Below are 18,997 nucleotides of genomic sequence, written 5' to 3'. Positions count from 1 at the left end.
AAAGGAGTCACCATAAAGCTATAGCTTGTGCCTTCATATTTGTGCCCCTATCACACCCCAATGGACCTAGTATTCCCGTTCCCTCAATATAATGATCAAGAAACCACACTCACATGTGCTCCTTGTGCCATGTCATCAAAGAACCCAACCGAATAGTCATTCCTAGGGCCTATCTTCCTACGGATTGGCCATTTTTGTAGTCATATGCAGAGGTATACCTCCAATAATGCAATCAACCACATGTGTTTCATTTTCCCTATAGTTCTCAAAGATAATTTTATTGTGCCATCTCCAAATTTCCCAAAAAAATATTAATGGGATTTTCCTCCATTGGGATTTTTGTTTTCTCCACCAGCACAAATAGTCAGTGATGCTATCATATTGATTGTGTGGAAAACCAATGTTCCGAGCAATATTGCTCAAGATTTGAATAGTAACGAGGCATTTCAGAAATATATGGATATTGTCTTCCATTGCGTTTCGCACAATCCACATACTCCAAGCCCTTTCCAGTTCCTCTTTTGTAGGTTTTCCCAAGTCAAGTTCTTGTTTTTCCAAACAAGCCAAAGAGATAAAATGATCTTGCTAGGTATTCTAGATTTCCAAAACTCATAAAACCAACATAGCTCTGAGTTCTGTACCTCATAGTTGCAGAAAGTATTTTAAATGTCCACCACCACTATGCCTCCTTCCCTCATTTTTCCAAGCCAAACAATCCGATCTCCGCCAACCTCCAAATTGATACCTACTAATTTCATCTCGGACCTCAGCTTCTCCCATTCCCATGGCATTGGGCCCTCTAGTCCCATCTCTGTCGATCTTTTCTAGATAGGTAAATAACCATGACATTGCCTAATGGCTTGATTCCTTATTGTTTATACATTGGATGAGCCCTTTCGATGGACGTAATTCCTACCCCATACCTAAAATTTGGTCCTGGCTAATCAGTATCTTATGTCCAGATCCAAAGATCTAGCATAAGCTTTGTAGAAAACTATGCTTGATTTTGTTTAAGCCAAGCCATATGGCTCACCTCGAAATATTCCCAATGAGCTCCCTACGCATCCAAACAGTAATTTATTTGTCTTTGAGGTATTTATGTCTAATAATATTCGACCATATTCCATCCCCAAAAATACCTCTCCACAATGTTTTTTGTAGCAACGCCCATCCAAAATGCCTCAAATCCAAGATCCCCCAACCACCCAGTCTTTTTGGTATTGTAATGGAGGCCAACTTAGCCAGATGGTATTTGTATGTGGTGGTCGATCTAGACCAGATGTATTTTTCCATGATCTTGTTAAGTTTCTTGATAATGGTGCTCAGGAGGCAATATAGATGGGCCCAAAACACTCCCAGTTGTGTGATCACTAATTGGGTGAGAGTAATGCATCCACCCAGTGATAGACATCTGTACTCCCACCCAAAGATCTTTTTATAGTAACGATCCAGTAACCACATCCAGTAATTTATCCTGTATTTATTGGGTTTTGATATGATATCCTAAGAATTTCATCCCCCCCACCAATACATCAACCCCCACCACAAACAATATTCGGATGTATGCAATGTACTCAAGATCACAATTGCCATATAAAATGATAGACTTCTGTAGATTCATGAATAGTCTCGTGGCATTCCCAAATTTGGTAAAGACGTGGAATAAAGCCAACCATGCAAGCCTATTGTTCACGCCCATTGTTAGCACATCATCCACAAAAAAACTATGTGAAATCTTGATATTTTGGCCGAGAACCATAGCACAAAAATCACCCTCTGCCATAGCTTTCTTGATATGAAAACTGAGTCCATCCATTGCCAAAATGGATAATAATGGAGAGGGTACATCCTTGTCTGAGCCCCCGACCTGCCACGAAAAAACAAGTGGCATATCCATTTATAATAATAACATATCTATCGTTAGTAATGCAAGCCATGATCCATTTTGCATTCCTGACTTGTAGTCCAATGTTTTGGAAAACCATCCTTAGATATCCCCTGTAAGGTCTTCGGGCGCGAACGCGGTTGGGCGCCGAGTGAGTCGGCGTGCACGATGGGCGCGCGGGCGGATGACAGGCGCGTGGGTAGGTGCGCGGGGGCACGGGCGGGAGCGGGCGCACAGGCGGGCGCGCGCTGCGACAAAGTGCGACGATAGGTGAGACGAAGTGCGACATGGAAAAATGACTAAGGAAGAATGCGATGGTGAACTTATACCCATAGAGCGTCAGGAGGTATGGGTGAAGGCCGACACATACTTGGGCAGGTATAGGGGTGTGTTAACCTTATTTTGGGGGTCGGCTGGAGAGCCACCACCCACGTAAACCCACACTGAGATATGTATATATTACCAAGCGTTGAGGTCCATTTGTAATCCATCGAACTTGGACAACTTCGCATAGCTCCAAGAGAAGTGCGTAGATTTGGGTTGGAGTGCGCATAGCTCATGCGCATGCCTTGAGGGCGCAGTTTTGGTATTACTTGGAGTCGGTCGAGGGTTGGGCAAGGTGTACCCAAGGTTGTATTGAGTGCAGAGTTGTGTCGGGACAGATAAGGGTGTCTTGGTGGCTCGGGTCAGCACCTGCCCTTCGTGCAAGGCGTGCACATGGTTATTGTAAAAGGCTGATTTGCCTATCTTGTAAAAGAAGCTAAGTATTGGCTTGGAATTTGCCAAGCATTACTTGTGATGATTGTATTATTATGAAGAAAGATTGATTAATATATAATGTCGGGCAGACTCATTGTTCAGGGAGTTGCCCCTCCCTTTATACTGTGCAATTGTTGTTGTCTTTTATAATTGCTATTGATAATGAATGAGTATGGGTGTTCATTGGTATAAAGGATAAACATAATTTTACTTGGTTGCGAAACACAAACTAAGTAAGGACAAGTGAATTAGGCGTAGTCCATGAATGTTAGTATTGGTGAAAAGAAAGCGTTCGGTGGTGCCGCACCTCGCTATAAGCGGTTGGAAGACTACCGCAGGTGTAGGGGCATGACATGTGGTATCAGAGCAGGGTTGCTCGTGACAGGTTTGAAGCTTGTGAACAGGTTCAGGTGTTGAAGCATTGAAGCTGGTACACACTTGACAGGTGAGAACAAGACTTCGGTTTGAAGCCGTTGAGCAGGGTTGCTCGTGACAGTGGAAAGGGTATCTTAACACCCAGGTTGTTCCCTATGACTCCCAAGGGAATACGGCCGGGGTAACCACTAACCAATCTTTGGATCACAGTTTCTAGCCAAACTGTAATCAGAGAGGGCTCTCTCTTTATAATTTGTCTCTGTTTTGTTAGTATTTTAGGCTAGCTATGTTGTTCAAACTTTTGTTTTGTGTTTGGTTGGAAAATGTTTCAGTCAAGATATATATGCTCTCACTAGAATGTTATATGTCATTGGGCAATGGAGTCAGTGGTCCTTTAACTATTTTGAGGTGCTGTGTGATGCTGTTGTGATGCTGCAGAGCAAGGTTAGTGTCTGAGAAACAAACATTCATAAGGTGATTGGGTGGGTTGTATCCAGTATATGCAAGGCAATCAAGAATCTTACAGTAAACTGCTAGAGAAAGACAGTGAGAATATTGTCCTAGGAGCATTTAAGAATTTCTAGGTAATATTCATACACATAGAATTAACAGCTACATGAGCAATTAAGAATTCATGTTAGTGGTTAATCCTGAAAACAAACATTCACAGCCGTAAAAATTGAGTACAGGGTGTAGTAAACAAATCCTGCACTATTCTTTTTCTTTACTGCTAGTTTAGTGTAACATGAATATGATTTGATAAACATAAGAAAGACAAGAACAGAGCTTAAGGAAAAAACTTGTTATTTCATCAGACAGCACAGGAATTCTGCATCAACACATGAATCATCAGCAAGACACCATAGTTCCAGGAAACCACTGAGCTGGTCTAGCTCTTTGTATTAAACAGTTCTGAAAGTACACAGTATACATGCCTTAGAGTGAAAAATTACCAACCCCTTATGCGTTACTAAGGGGAGTATATATACAAAGTTTACATAAGAAAATATCTGAATGGAGAGTGAATGCTTCATTAATAGCATGCCAACCGCTGGAGTGTAGCAGCTGAGAAAGTTAATGCTGTAATAACTTTTGTTGCCTTAGCTGTCAAAAAATGGTCAGAGCCTGTTGTCTTGGTGGCAGTTGGAGTCGGCTGAGGGTACGCTGTCAAAATTTGCACACTTCTTTTACCTTTTGGGCTGGCCGTCATTGTCTATGTGCTGAGTCACATTTCAGCTGCTTTCAATGCTGACTTTATCATGCTGTTTGTCTTGTAGTGACCTGGAGCTGGCAGTGACAGAACAACTGAAGCTACCGTGGCAGAATTTGAAGCATTGCTTGCCACCAATCCTCTTTGGGCATTTGATGCCTCCTAATCTTTATCAAGGTCTCATCGGCCTCTGTATATCTGTAGAAATTAGGAGGAGTCTCAAAAAGATGATTCACTTCATTCTCAATAAAGAACAGGACTTCCAATTTGTCATACAAGCTCTGACCTGAGGGAGATCCTGTTTGTTCAGATGTACTGCCAGATGCAGTAATCTGATTCTCAATGTATGTTACCATTCTGTTGGCAAATTGATCTCGGGAGACTAGTTTTCCTACACCAGTTAGGAGGCTGGGCAGGCCTTTTGCTTGCAGCACTGCCAACTTAACTTTGAATTCCTCCACATCTGCTGTGATCTCATAGCACTTCCTCTCCACAGTTTGCACATAGCTCCTGAGAGTTAGCACTTTCTTGGCAGTGAGGACAGCCTCTGTTCTGTTGGGAATGCCTATGGCTGCCAGTTCCTCCTTTTCCTGCCTGTTCAGGAAGTCTATCATTCTGTTGGCCTGCTCTGGTCTGTTTTGCAGCAGTGTTTTGGCCTTATTAATTTCTATTTGTGCTTGGCCAAACAAGTCCATTTGTTCATGCATTGTTTTTATTGATCTCCATTGTTGAGTGATGGATTGGCCTATTTTGGCCCATCGGATCCTTTTTATGTCTGCCATGGCTGTTTCTAGATTCAGCTCTTTTTCTAAGGCCTTTATCTTGTCCTTGAGGGCCTTTATCTCTCTGCCCTGTTCAGCCACAGTAACCTTCGACTTGTCATACTTGGCATCCAGTTCTGCCAATTTTTCCTTGGCCTTATTTATTTCATTGGCCTGGAGCTCCATTTCTTTGATGGCCCTGGTCAATTCCTCTACACTTTTGCTGGCTTCTGGAGCTCTTGTTGTTCCTGCTGCTTCTGTTGTGGGGGCCACTACTGCCCCTGAAGTTGCTACTGTTGTAGAAGTAGTTGGAGGAGCTTGGGAAGTGGATTCTCCCTGTTTATCTTGTAGTGCTCCTTCCAGCTCTTTCTCCAATTCCCTGATCCTCTGGTCTTGCTGCATTAGGAGGTCTAGTTGGTCCTCAGCCTATTTTTGCTTTTGAAGTTCTGCTGTTTGAGAGTGCTCTGTGGGCTGCAGCTTCAATCTTTTCTTCAATGCATTGAGGTCATCATCTTTCTTCTTCATAAGGGCCTTCACACCCTTTGGATCACTAGGATCGTGTCCTAGATCAATGATGATCTCCTCCAGAGACTTTATTCTATTGTCTTTGGCTAGAGAGGACATTCTCTCAAAGTCCAACTGTGTATTGGTGTTTTTCAGGGACTCTTTCAGCTCATGTGCCATGGTGGCCTTCTCCACCAAGGTTGCATAGACCATCTCCCCAGCTTGCTTATGGAGTTCAATCTGGTCCATGGGATGTATATCTCTGGCTAGGACCTCCACCCTTGTCTTCACAAAATCTGCAGCTGACTTAGGCTGTGGCCCTTTGGGCTTAAAGTGGCTGAGGAGCAATTTTTCCTCCTGAATGTCATATACCGACATTAGCCTTTCTTGCTGGGCTGGTGTTGCATCTATGAATTGCTTGTAGACCTCAGCCCTTAGCAGCTCATTCTGAGCTTTTATTTGTTTGAAAGAAGCCTTAGTGATCTTGGGCTTCTTGCTCTGCTGGGAAGATGATGACACCTCTAAAACCAGCTGCAATCCTTGCTCCTGCTGAAAGGAGCTTGTTCCTGTGCGCTGGCTGTCCTCATTGTTTTTCCTTGAGCTGTCAAGGAATTCTTCAGTGATGTCTTCCACCTCTGGGGAGTCTAGCCTTTGCCTTTTGGCTTCTGTTTTCTGGGAGGATCCACTAAGAGGAGTGGAATCTTCTCTATCTCTTTTTGTACCCCTTTCCCCATGTGCTGGGGTCTGCAAAATTGGGGCAGTCAATTGCTCAGTTTGAGGTGGTGGTGTTTGCATTATTGGAGCTGCTGGCAGCCCAGTTTGTGGCAGGACAGTTTGCCCTTGTTGCTGTTCTGGTTGCTGCTCTGTTTGCTGCTCTGTTTCAGGGGCAGGCTTTTCTTTCACTGTTTCCTCCTCTGCACCCATTATGCCTTTGCCTTTGTCTGTCACCGGTGCTGATGTAGAGGGTGCCTGTGGTGCAGTCCTTGTGGCCGAGGTCCCTTCTCCTGCTGAGTGAGGCCGTTTGAGGGGTACCTGCTGCACAGAGTCTAGGTCAAAGGTCTTTTCAAGCTCCATCATATTCTTAAGCATTATTTCTTCTTCAGTTAGCTTTTCAACTAAAGTACCCTGTAGCCATTCTTGCTGGTTGGCATATTTCTCAATATGTGGGTATTGACAATGCCTATAACCTAGAAGTCTGTATTTGGTTCTTCTTGCAGAGATGACACCCTCAGGGTCATAAGGGACCCACCGGAAACTGTATGACAGTTTATATTTGTCCTTGAGGATGAGGTCAGCATCTTCCCATCCTTCCTTTTTATTCATAATGAATGGGCCCAACTGGTGTTTGAACTTGAGGTGAGCCTTCTTCCTGGAGCTGTGGAAATGGGTGAGGTCAGACTGAATCAATTGCCTATAATATTCCAAGGCAAATATCCTCATGGGCCCATACTTTGGGAGTTTAAAAGGACAGAGCTCACAGCCATAGACCCTGATGACTGTGTGCTCCTCATATAGGTACCAATCACCTATTTTACATTTTTTAGAGAGCTGCAGGGCCTTTTGTATCTCTGTTGACATTCTGGGAGGAGGGGACCTCATTAATAAGCAAGAGACCGGATACACAAATTGGTCAACAAACTCACAATAGGAATAGGGCGAGTTTGTGACATTGTGATAGACAGAGGTCCAGAAGATGACAGATCTTCTTTCCCCTCTATAATCCAGCTTTCTGATATGGCATGGAAAAGCCTCAGATTGATAATACATGAAGAGATGATAAATATAGGCTAAGTACTTGAAGACACCCTGCCTATCCACTTTGCTCAGCTGATCATGAATCTTATTGGAAATGAACTTTTCAAAGTTGTATTTGCGGGCAGGGGGTTGGCCTGGGCTGTAAACAGCCAGCAATACTAGCATGGTTTGATCCACATGCTCACTGGTGCTATACCCCAGCACATAAGCAATCATGTCCAGGAGTAATCTGCCTACTTTAGTGAAGTGGATACTTAAATAAGGAGGTGGCCCTGTAGGCTGGCACTCAGGTCTCATGAATGTCCTGGTGACCCTTTGAATCTCCTCACTGGTCATTTTGGTACCAGTGTCCAGCAGATAGTTCATAGAGAATGGGAACAACAGCTATGTCTGGTCAAAATGCAGCATTTTGTTGATGGTCTCAGGGTTAATGTAGAAAAGGACCCTCCCAAATGGGGTGCTGATGGCCCTGTGGTGCACATCATAATTCTCAGCACATAGGCGAATGATTTCAGGAAACACATTTACAGAGGGGAGACAATAGTATGGCAGGATTGATTCCCAGATGCCATATGTGTCATGACCCATCAGATAGTCCTCTCTCAGCTGTCTGAAGGTTTGCAAAAAATCTCTGTCTCCCACATAGTCTTCAATAAGGTAGTCCTGGTCAGCAAGAGATAAAGACTGTAGGTCTTTATTGGGTGGATTCAATGGAGCAACACTGAGAGCTGTGGGTACAGGGGCAGCCATTGTATGGTTTGACTTTGAGTGATATGGGTGCACTGGTTTGCAAAGCTGTTAAGAGCTTAGGTGATAGGCCAACTGTGGACTAAGTCTGAAATGCTTTTTATAGTGAAAACACAGGCTTGCTTCTGCAGTCTTGGTAGGTTCACAGAGATTGTGAATTGCTAGGGGTGAACTGCAGAGGGTGAGTGAGATTTACTTTGGTGAAAAAATGTTGTTGGTCCACACCCGGCAAAAGGGAACAATGTCGGGCACCTTGAAGATAATTTCACAGTTTTGGCCCGCGAATTGCCTGTTTGAGTGCTGAATTTCTGGTTCTGAGGGTAAGCAGGTTGACTTGGCTCACTTTAGGTAGTAGGTGTAGAGTTTATATGGAATTCAACAGGTGTTTTAATGGCAATTTACAGAAAGATGGTATGCATGGGCCAAACAGAGGAATTACGGTGAATACCTGGATGAAACGCTTGAAAAGCCTGCAGGCCGAACTCTGGAGGTTGAATTGATGAATTTGAGCGGTTGGATTTTGAATTTGGAGGTCTGGAGGTGCTTTGGCAGCTGCAACGGCTATCTCTTCCTTTACGCGAAAATGACATAAAAACTGCCCAAAACATGACTTTAACGACAAAATTCGGAAAATATGGGTAATTGGCGCCTTTCCGCCGATGACGTCATGGCGGGCCCGGGTACGGAGGATGACGTGGCTGCTGAGGTGTAGGCCAGGGTGGCAGGACACGGTGGCGGGTGGATAAGGTGGCAGGGCTACGTGGAGGATCATATGGCGCGGGGGCGGAGGAGGGCGCTACGTCATGCTGACGTAGTGATGACGTAAGGGAAGGCGGTAAAGGAACGGTGGTAAGCGGGTTCCTCGCACCACCTTTGGGCAAAGGCGGTATCGGGGAGGGGGGCTCCGAACAACCCCACTGCCTGCCACGCATCCCTTGTACGGGGCGGAAAACCACTTTCCCCGGACGCTAAAGGTCGGCAAGTCGGGGAGCGAAAATTACCGCCCACCGTTAGATCTAGGCGGCGGAGATCGGACGGCTGGTGGGTCCTCCGTCGGATCGTGCAGGTTGGGGGGTCCCGCTGGCCGATTAAAATATTCAATTAAATATTTTCGGGCGGAGAACCTTAGGGTTAAGGGTTTTTGCATGCGTTTTTGGGATTTTTGGGTTTTTCAAGGTTTTTTTTTTTTTTTAAAGGGAAAAGAGGTTTTAGGAGTGGGTTTAGCAGGGGGAAAGGGGTTTTCTGTGTTTTTTTTGAGCAGAGGGAAGGTGAGGGCTTAGGGGAAAGGTTGTTGCTCATAACCAGAGGTTAGAGCAGCCCCAAGACAGGGTTGACCACACCCCCTGGTGGACTGAAGCCTCCTTAAACAACTTATTTGGCTATAGTGCCAAGGGGGCGGGGATATTTATACTATGTTTGGGGTTTATACACCATGGTGTTATACTAGTAGGGAAAAGGGCAGATTGGGGGATTTAGATAATAGAAGTTAGGGGTTAATGTGAATGAGGAAAGTGAATGAGGAGTGATTTCATCAAGTGTATTTGAAAGTCACTTAGTTTAGGGAGTAGATCAAAATGAAAAGATTTTTAGACAAGAAATGTGGCTTTTTAGATGAATAAGAACCACCATGAAACCTCAGATCTTTTCATCAATCTCCATAGATGAAGGGATGTTAGTAATAAGAGTGAAAGGGGAAATTTGGGAAGTTAGACATGCTTCCTTGCTTTGCTGCAACCTGATGGAGAAGGGGAGCTTCTCAACCATTGATTTTCCTTTGTGGACATTTCAGCACACATTATTTGTAAGGAATAATATTTCTGCAACCCCAACTGCCTACCCATCTACTTGCCTAGCATTTTTTTGTTTCTTCTTGGTGGGTGCACTTGGACTTGCAGACCCTTATTTGCCTTTTCTTTTCTTTGGCTTTTTCCTTTTGATTTTCTATCTACTGCTACACTTATTGCTTCCAAGGTCCCAGATTAAGCAGTTGGGAACCTTACTTCTCTACCTAAGCTACTTGTCTGCCAAGATTAAACAGTTTGGACGAACTTCTTTCTCTATTCTACAACTGAAAATTTAAAACATGGCATGATCTAGATTAGGCTGTTGGACCATCGATCAAAATTTAGACAACATCAAGCTATATACACAGATTGTTTTCTCTTGGAAATATGTGATCTTTGCATGATCAAAGCAGAGCATATTTGGGACTTTTTCATTGTCAATCATGAAATATGAAACCTATTGGTATAGGTAGCTAACAGTGGCTCCACATGGGGATGGTTTTTCATTTGAAAGACCAAGAACAGCAGGTCAGAATGCCTTGGCCCTTGACTGCTTTTACCAAACTTGAAGTATGCTGCTTTGAAATGCCAAATTGTGCTCTTCTTTCTTGGTAGATCTCTGAACCTATTTACCTTTTGCTGATAGTTAATAAAACTTGAGAAACTGCATTTTTACATCTTAACAGAAAATAATATATACATCTGGATATGTACAAGGGAAACTCAGGCTGCACTTATGGGTAGCAGTCAAAATAGTGCTTCAGCATCCTGCCATTCACAGGACCTTCATCCAAATCAGTTTCATTAAGACTTTTAAGGAAATAAGTGTTGTTTCCTTGTACTGCTTGGACAGCAAAAGGTCCTCTCCAAAGGGAATCAAATTTTCCATGTTTTCCCTTATCCTCTCTTCTTGAGTCCCACTTGAGGACTTTGTCACCAATGTTGAAATCTTCTGCCTTAGTCCTTCTGTCAAAGGCCTTCTTTAATTTTTCTTGTAGAACTTGAACTCTGCTGAAAACTTGGTCTCTAGTTTGCTGTAAACATATTATTTGATTGATCCTTCTTTGCATATTATTTGGTTCAGCTTGGCTTTCTTGAAGAAGTTTCATAACAGGCACCGCTAGTGATGAAGGGAATTTGGCTTCTAATCCATAAACCAACTCATATGGGCTGGTCCCAATTGATCTCTTGGTTGTTAGTCTATCTGCCCATAGAGCATTCACAAGCTTCTTATGCCAATTCTTTTTGTTCTCTTCTAGCACTTTCTTTATAATGTTTACCAGGCTTTTATTTGATGACTCAGCAAGGCCATTTCCTTGGGGATAGTATGCAGTAGAATGGCCCAAGGTAATGTGAAATTTATGGCAGAAATTCAGCATCTTCTTGGATCTGAAAGCAGCAGCATTGTTTGTTATTATTTTGTCAGGACAACCAAATCTAGCCAATATGTTATTCTCCAAAAACTGAATGATTGTTGAATCATTTGCTTGTCTTCATGGAGCAGCTTCAATCCACATAGTGAAGTAGTCTGTGGCTGTTAAGATCCATCTATGTTGGCCTGAAGATGAGGGATGAATTTCCCCAATGAAATCCAAGCCCCATTGTTGAAAAGGTCTCTCTGTTGCAATAGGCCTCAAGGGAAGTGGCAACAACTGTCTCTTTCCCTCAAACACTTGACATTTATGACATGAGGTGGTGAATTTCTTGACATCAGAGAACATGGTGGGCCAGTAGTAACCAGCTCTTAGTATTTTATCCACAGTGGACTTCTAATATAAGTGTCCACCATAGTCACCTGCATGAAATTCTTTTATGATATTGTCAGTTTCATTCTCAATTAGGCAGTTTAGCAATATTCCTTCATGGTTTTTCCAAAATAAATTCCCATCCATAACACAAAATTTAGAAGCTTTCATTTTCAAGGACCTACATTTAGTTCTGGACAATCCTGGGGGAGCACACAGGTTTTGCAATACATAACATATGTCAGAGTACCAAGGGGATTGTTCAAAGGCTACATTGATCTTTGGAGTCGCCAGCTCCGGTTCACTGTCCAGCTGGTTTATGTCTAAGGCTTGTAAGTTTGCTTCTGTCATTAGTTTGGCCAAACCTTGCCCTTTTATTAGTTTTGTAGGTTTTATCTCAATATCAAATTCCAAAATGTTGGCAATCCACTTTCCTCTTCTGCCCTCTAGGTTTTCTTGAGTGAGTATGTCTTTTACAATAGGACTTGGCACATATGCTACAACATGAGAATAAAGGATGTAAATCCTAAAGTCTTTAATGGCTTTGACCAAAGCATAAGCTTGCTTTTCCATGATTTGATATTTTAAAGGTGCATCTCTAAGAGCTCTGCTAAAGAAAGCAATTGGCTTCTCATTTCCTTGGTCATCTTTCTGTAACAAAACAGCAGCAATAGTATGCTGGGAGGCAAAAGAGAAAATGATAAATTCTCTGTCAAATTGAGGATTGGTCAAGACCGGGGTTTGGGTAAGGGCCAGCTTTATACCTTCAAAGGCTTGATTTGCTTCAACTGTCCATTTTACTTTTGAATCTTTCTTTAGCATGTTATTTAGTAATCTGATTAGTTCTGCTAAGTTTGGGATAAACCTTCTCAAGAAATTGATTTTTCCCAAAAATCCCTGCAATTCTTTGATATTTCTTGGGTGGGGCATTTGTAAGATAGCTTGTATCCTGTCTGGATCAATTCTTATGCCATCCTTTGAAATGATATGTCCTAGTAGCTTACCTTCCTCCAAACCAAATAGAGACTTCTTGGGATTCAAGGAAATTCCATATTTCCTACATGTTAAGAAAATCTGCCTCAAGTGTTTTAAATGTTCTTGGTCAGATTTTGAAAAAGGTGTGAGGTCATCTAAGTAAATGACTAAAAAGTCATGAATCTCCTTTGCAAAAGCAATATCCATTGCTCTTTGAAAAGTTTCCCCTGCATTTTTCAATCCAAAAGGCATTTTTACATATTTGAAAGTTCCCCATGGGGTTGTAAATGCTGTTTTGTCTTGATCATCAGGGTGCACCAGGATTTGATTGAACCCTGAGAATCCATCAAGTAATGAGATCCTTGAGGCCCCTACTACTCTTTGGAGAATGTGATCCATCTTGGGTAAGGGATAGTTGTCTTTGAGGGATACTTGGTTCAGATTTCTTAGATCCACACACAACCTTATTTCACCAGTTTTCTTTCTTGTAGGGACTAGGTTTGAAATCCACTCAGAGAATCTGATTGGTGCTATGATGCCTGCCTTGAACATTTTCTGTACCTCTTGTTCCATTGCTGGGAGGAGCATAGGATTGATTCTCCTCAATTTTTGTTTAAAGGGTTTTTGATCAGGCTTGAGAGGGATAGTATGCTGGATAACAGAGGTATCATAGGATTTTAGATCCTCATAACTCCATGCAAAAACATCCTGGAACTCTTTAAAGAGGTCAATGTATTTAGGCCTTTGATCAGGAGGTAAAGATGCAGACAATTTTATTATTTTGGGCTTGTCAATGGTACCAATGTTGCATTCTTCAATGGCTGCATTTAAGGGCTGCATTTTTGGTTTTCTAGGAATATCATTTGAATCAAAGATGTCCTCTAGTGGAGTTAGGCCTGTTGGTAGAAAATTGTCTTTCAGCTCTATGATTTCATTTTCAGCATTGGCTGCTTCTTCACAACTGATTGGTTGAATTTGCTGAATGTTTTCTTTGTTGAAGATAGTTGGATTTATCATTTGTTTTGCTGTTCTAGGTGATATTGTGTGGTCAGTCTGTTCAAACTGTATTTGTGATTGACTTGCTCTTTCAAGTATTTGTGATTGACTTGCTCTGTCAGTGTCAATATTTAATCCTGCAAATTCTTGTTGCAGCGTTAAAAAATTGTTTATTTGCATATCATCCTCAAATACTTGCCAATCTTTAACATTGTTTGGAATGGAGGGTCTGTGTTTAATCTCAGCTGTGAAACAATTGTTAGGTTCCAATGGTAATTTGCAAGTACTAGCAAATGTGGCCAAACTGTGAGCATGCAGATTGTGGGTTCTAGGAATTTTAGTGATTTGGAATTCAGAGAAAAAGTTTAGTACTTCAGCAACAGCAGACCTATAAGACCTTAGTCTTTTGTCATTTGTGACAAAATTTCCCTTCACTTGTTGAATAACTAAATCTGAATCACCCATGATTGAAACCCTGGCAGCTTGCAAGAACTTTACTAACTTGAGGCCTAGTAAAAGAGCTTCATATTCTGCCATGTTATTAGTACATCTGAAGTTTAATCTATAGGCTCTGCCTTCTGCATGACTGTTTTCTTTATTGTGTACCCAAACTCCAGCTCCTGCCCCTAATTTGTTGACTGAGCCATCAAATTCAAGGAACCATAGAATATCTTGTTGTGAAGGAGATTTAATGATTTGTTCATGGACTGGCAATGTAAGTTGAAGTTCTGGTGTTTCATCTGGCTTGTCTTCTAAGACAGTCTCATCATTTGATTGAATATGCTTGACAACTAGAGCAGCAGCAGTGTCTAGCAATTGATTGACTGTTGTTTCATTGGTGGTAGTTCTTTCATTAGTGTCTTCCTCTTGTATGAGTATCTCGGTTTCAACATCATTATCTGAAAGAGTTGTATTATCATTGAAGAGAATGTATGAGTCTATGTCTGAATGGACAGCATATATGGGAAAGTTTTGAGGCTTTTCTTCACTGCTGACCATGTATTTCATGAGTGTTTCTCTGTATAGTCTTTTTGGTTGCCCAAAAACAGAGATGGTGGCATATGACATGTCTAATTGTAGGGAACCTTGGAGTTTAGCTCCCCATGATCTTGATAACAGCATCCCATACTTAGGTGGGATATCAACAACTACAACATCCATTAGAATCGTTTTGTTTGGGTATTGAACCAGAGACACACATAAATATTTTATGAGACCTAAACACTTGACTTGGCTGGAGTCAAAGGAAAATAGGTCCTTGTATGGTCTTGTTATATCTAGATTCAATCTCTCCATGACTGCTTTTGGCATGAGATTGTGAGAGGCACCTGAGTCAAACATTGCATTATGTAATATTTTATCATGAATATGTAAGCTGACATAAAAAGGTAATACCCCTGTGACTACTGTTTTTCCATCCACTTCTGGGCCAAACAGTAATTCTGGGGTATCATTCAGCACATTAACATCATCTTTGTTGCTAGTGAGTTGAAGGGACTTCTTGATCTGTTGCTTATAAATGTCATGCTTGGCTAGTTTTGAGAGAGGAATTGATATCTTTAGTTTGCCAATTTCAGTTTCTAGGTCAAAGGGTTTTTCAGATTGGGTCTTAGGGTTATGGATAACAGTCCTTTCCTTGTTCCCTAGATCTTCTTCTTGATTTTTATCTTGATTTTGGGACTTGTCTTTTTTACTCATCTCTTGAGGAGTAACATTTAAATTAAGGTGGGAGGATGAAGTAGCCACAGGCTGCTGTTTTAAGGACAATGGTTCAGTGATCTCTTCAATAATTACTTCTTCTGCAGGTGAATTTGTTTTGTCATTAGGCTCTGTGACTATGGCTCCTTTAGGCTGCTGATTATCCTTTATCTTTTCAGGCTGATTTACATTCACAGTTCTGCTCCTCAGCTTGTATTGTTTATGGACTTCATAAACAACAGTGTCATAGCCTTGTTTAAAGTCAAAGGATTCACCTGATTTAGTTTGGAACAGTTTGATTTCATCATCCTCATGATCTTCTTGTGTTAAGAAAACTTGACTTTCACCATCTAGACCCATTAAATTAATCTGAGGATCTTCATTGGGTTCAGTTGATGTGGAAGTCTCTGCATAATTTTCTTGGAAAGGGGGTCTTATGTCTTGGTCAGCACTGGTCTTGCCAACGTTTGGGTTTTGAGTTCTCCTAAAATTTGGATTCCTAGGAGGGTTGTTTTGTGGTGCTTCCCATGATGATTTTCTCTCAACCGATTCCACTCTATCACCCAATCTTTTCATTCCATTGAGTATTGCATCCAGCTTTTGATCAAAAGCAGAGGGTTCTTCTTTGAAGGCCGTTCTCTTTTCCAACCTTGCTCTGTTTCTTTTGGCAATTAGGTTAGCTTCCACTGTGACGGCAACCTTTTGAGCCTCTGCAAGGGTTTGAGGGTCTCTCTCCTTTAACTGATAGGCCATGTCAGGGTCAAAACCATCAGGGAATTTGTACAAAGCTAAATCAGGCGGGGGTCTTAAATTTTGTGGGATTGCATTATATACATTGTTGAATCTTGCACAATACTCCAAAACAGTCTCTTGGGGACCTCTTTTGATAGTGTCATATTCACCAAGTATGTGCAGAGGATCCTTCTTCTTCTCCCATCTGCTGGTAAAGGCTTGATAAAGCTCATCAGGAGTTGTGATGGAATTTGCATTCAGAGATCTAAACCAAGTCCTTACATCCCCAGTTAGGCTTTGAACAAACATCCTCATTCTCACACTATCATCATCTATTTCATAGGTCTCAAAATGGTCTTGCATCCTTTTGGCATGCTGAACAGCTGTCAAAGGGCCAGTGGAGTCAAAATATGAGATTTTGGTTTGGTAGTCTTGGGGTAGAGCTGCAGCATTAGCTGGTATTTGCAAGGGTGCATATCTGTTAGCCATATTCACAAGGTTTGGGGAATTTACAAGAGCAACTGGGATAAAAGGAACGGTGTGTACCACAGGGGTAACAGGTGTGGCAGCACCTAGAGTGTTAGTCAAAGAGATATGTACAGTGGGTGAAGATGTGCCAGGAGGGCTTTGAGATGTGGATGGTGAACTGGGGGAGACAGGGGTAGAGCGAAATAGAACCTTAATAGGGGTTGGAACAGGTTCAGGTTGGGCTGTCTCGGGACTCAAATCAATAGGATCTTCCTGCCTTTGCTGCTTTCTAATTATTCTAGGGATTATATTAGGATTTTCAAAAACAGCTGGTGGGTTTGGGTCAGGGTTTGACCTAGTGTGTCTGGTTTCCCTTTTAGGAGCCAGTTTCTAAACTTCTTTTTGGTATTTTGCAGAATATTTTTGTGTCTACAGAGGCCAGACAAGATTTTGAACTTACTGTGTATTTTCCAAAGCCAGCAACAAAGGGAATGAGCAGCTTTCAAGAGATAAACAGAAATTAGAAAATCTTGAGGAAGTCCCCAGTGGAGTCGCCAATTATGTTAACACCCAGGTTGTTCCCTATGACTCCCAAGGGAATACGGCCGGGGTAACCACTAACCAATCTTTGGATCATAGTTTCTAGCCAAACTGTAATCAGAGAGGGCTCTCTCTTTGTAATTGTCTCTGTTTTGTTATTATTTTAGGCTAGCTATGTTGTTCAAACTTTTGTTTTGTGTTTGGTTGGAAAATGTTTCAGTCAAGATATATATGCTCTCACTAGAATGTTATATGTCATTGGGAAATGGAGTCAGTGGTCCTTTAACTGTTTTGAGGTGCTGTGTGATGCTGTTGTGATGCTGCAGAGCAAGGTTAGTGTCTGAGAAACAAACATTCATAAGGTGATTGGGTGGGTTGTATCCAGTATATGCAAGACAATCAAGAATCTTACAGTAAACTGCTAGAGAAAGACAGTGGGAATATTGTCCTAGGAGCATTTAAGAATTTCTAGGTAATATTCATACACTTAGAATTAACAGCTACATGAGCAATTAAGAATTCATGTTAGTGGTTAATCCTGAAAACAAACATTCACAGCCGTAAAAATTGAGTACAGGGTGTAGTAAACAAATCTTGCACTATTCTTTTTCTTTACTGCTAGTTTAGTGTAACATGAATATGATTTGATAAACATAAGACAGACAAGAACAGAGCTTAAGGAAAAAACTTGTTATTTCATCAGACAGCACAGGAATTCTGCATCAACACATGAATCATCAGCAAGACACCATAGTTCTAGGAAATCACTGAGCTGGTCTAGCTCTTTGTATTAAACAGTTCTGAAAGTACACAGTATACATGCCTCAGAGTGAAATATTACCAACCCCTTATGCGTTACTAAGGGGAGTATATATACAAAGTTTACATAAGAAAATATCTGAATGGAGAGTGAATGCTTCATTAATAGCATGCCAACCGCTGGAGTGTAGCAGCTGAGAAAGTTAATGCTGTAATAACTTTTGTTGCCTTGGCTGTCAAAAAATGGTCAGAGCCTGTTGTCTTGGTGGCAGTTGGAGTCGGCTGAGGGTACGCTGTCAAAATTTGCACACTTCTTTTACCTTTTGGGCTGGCCGTCGTTGTCTATGTGCTGAGTCACATTTCAGCTGCTTTCAATGCTGACTTTATCATGCTGTTTGTCTTGTAGTGACCTGGAGCTGGCAGTGACAGAACAGCTGAAGCTACCGTGGCAGAATTTGAAGCATTGCTTGCCACCAATCCTCTTTGGGCATTTGATGCCTCCTAATCTTTATCAAGGTCTCATCGGCCTCTGTATATCTGTAGAAATTAGGAGGAGTCTCAAAAAGATGATTCACTTCATTCTCAATAAAGAACAGGCCTTCCAATTTGTCATACAAGCTCTAACCCGAGGGAGGTCCTGTTTGTTCAGATGTGCTGCCAGATGCAGTAATCTGATTCTCAATGTATGTTGCCATTCTGTTGGCAAATTGATCCCGGGAGACTAGTTTTCCTGCACCAGCTAGGAGGCTGGGCAGGCCTTTTGCTTGCAGCACTGCCAACTTAACTTTAAATTCCTCCACATCTGCTGTGATCTCATAGCACTTCCTCTCCATAGTTTGCACATAGCTCCTGAGAGTTAGCACTTTCTTGGCAGTGAGGACAACCTCTGTTCTGTTGGGAATGCCTATGGCTGCCAGTTCCTCCTTTTCCTGCCTGTTCAGGAAGTCTATCATTCTGTTGGCCTGCTCTGGTCTGTTTTGCAGCAGTGTTTTGGCCTTATTAATTTCTATTTGTGCTTGGCCCAACAAGTCCATCTGTTCATGCATTTTTTTTATTGATCTCCATTGTTGAGTGATGGATTGGCCTATTTTGGCCCATAGGATCCTTTTTATGTCTGCCATGGCTGTTTCTAGTTTCAGCTCTTTTTCTAAGGCCTTTATCTTGTCCTTGAGGGCCTTTATCTCTCTGCCCTGTTCAGCCACAGTAACCTTCGACTTGTCATACTTGGCATCCAGTTCTGCCAATTTTTCCTTGGCCTTATTTATTTCATTGGCCTGGAGCTCCATTTCTTTGATGGCCCTGGC

The 18,997-nt window shown here is 42.0% G+C and overlaps 1 protein-coding gene across 1 annotated transcript in view; it reads right to left on the bottom strand.

Annotated features, from left to right (window-relative positions):
* The window catches only part of LOC149178253 (uncharacterized), a 43,354-nt gene that overhangs the window by 1,783 nt on the left and 22,574 nt on the right, over positions 1-18,997 (bottom strand). The gene's annotated exons all lie outside the window — the stretch shown is intronic.

The sequence above is a fragment of the Pinus tabuliformis genome, chromosome 4_1, assembly GCF_031772625.1.
Source record: "Pinus tabuliformis cultivar Carrire ecotype Pingquan chromosome 4_1, CPIR1, whole genome shotgun sequence".
NCBI lineage: Eukaryota > Viridiplantae > Streptophyta > Pinopsida > Pinales > Pinaceae > Pinus > Pinus tabuliformis.
This window is presented reverse-complemented; position numbering and strand designations above follow the sequence as displayed.